Source organism: Camelina sativa, chromosome 2 (assembly GCF_030686135.1).
Source record: "Camelina sativa cultivar CO46 ecotype springtype chromosome 2, ASM3068613v1".
In the NCBI taxonomy this organism is placed as follows: Eukaryota; Viridiplantae; Streptophyta; class Magnoliopsida; order Brassicales; family Brassicaceae; genus Camelina; species Camelina sativa.
Genome location: NC_141881.1, coordinates 11,533,381 through 11,534,235, shown reverse-complemented (window position 1 = coordinate 11,534,235; position 855 = coordinate 11,533,381). Strand labels below are relative to the sequence as shown.

Genomic DNA, 855 nt, shown 5'->3' with positions numbered 1-855 from the left:
ATAACCTTGCTGGAACTGTTGCTTAGGCACGAATCCTTGATTGTAAGGAACAAAAGGTTTTTGCAGACCTTGTTGTTGCTGTTGAGGAGGGTACACCTGATCTTGTGGATTTGCAACATTGGTGCTCCTGTAAGACAAATTGTGGTTCGTCTTGTAGGGGTTATAACCCTTGTTGTATCCACATTTATTCTGGACGTAGGTTATTGCTTCAGACTGCTCACCCTTTCCGTCCTGAACTTGAAAAGGGTCATCCTCAGATACAAAATGGACAGTCTGCTGCTGACTTAGCAAGAGGTGGTCAAGCTTGTCATTGACATTCTTAAGGTCCCTCTTGTACTTCTCCTCAGACGCAATGTCACCTCTAACCGTGCGGTCTTAGTCTTCATTGTAGTTACCATCAGACTGGGCGAGATTCTCAACCAATTGCCATCCTTCATCAACGTCTTTGTTCAGAAAGTTTCCGTTAGAAGCAGTGTCAAGCAGCATGCGGATTTTTGGAAGTACACCACGGTATAGAGTGCTCAGCAGTGACTCGTTGCTGAAACCATGGTGTGGACACTGGCTGTGGTAACCCTTGAAACGCTCCCAGGCTTCACAGAATGATTCTGAGTTCTTCTGAGTGAAGCTGGAAATCTCATTCCTGAGACGTGCTGTTCTGGAGTTGGAGAAAAACTTGGCCAAGAATGCTTTCTTGCAACCATCCCACGTGGTGATTGATCCCTTGGGAAGGTTTTTCTCCCATTGATGAGCCTTGTCTCCCAGGGAGAATGGGAAGAGGAGCAACTTGTAACCGTCCTCACTCACACCGTTGATCTTGGTGAGACTGCACAGACGGTCGAACTCGTCCAAGTGGTC

The 855-nt window shown here is 46.9% G+C and overlaps 1 non-coding gene across 1 annotated transcript; it reads left to right on the top strand.

Annotated features, from left to right (window-relative positions):
• Positions 1 to 541: 541 nt before the first annotated feature.
• Positions 542 to 648, top strand: LOC147948457 (small nucleolar RNA R71). Its single transcript, XR_015586004.1, has one exon. It is a non-coding gene; the product is annotated as a small nucleolar RNA R71 (small nucleolar RNA).
• The last annotated feature ends 207 nt before the right edge of the window (positions 649 to 855 follow it).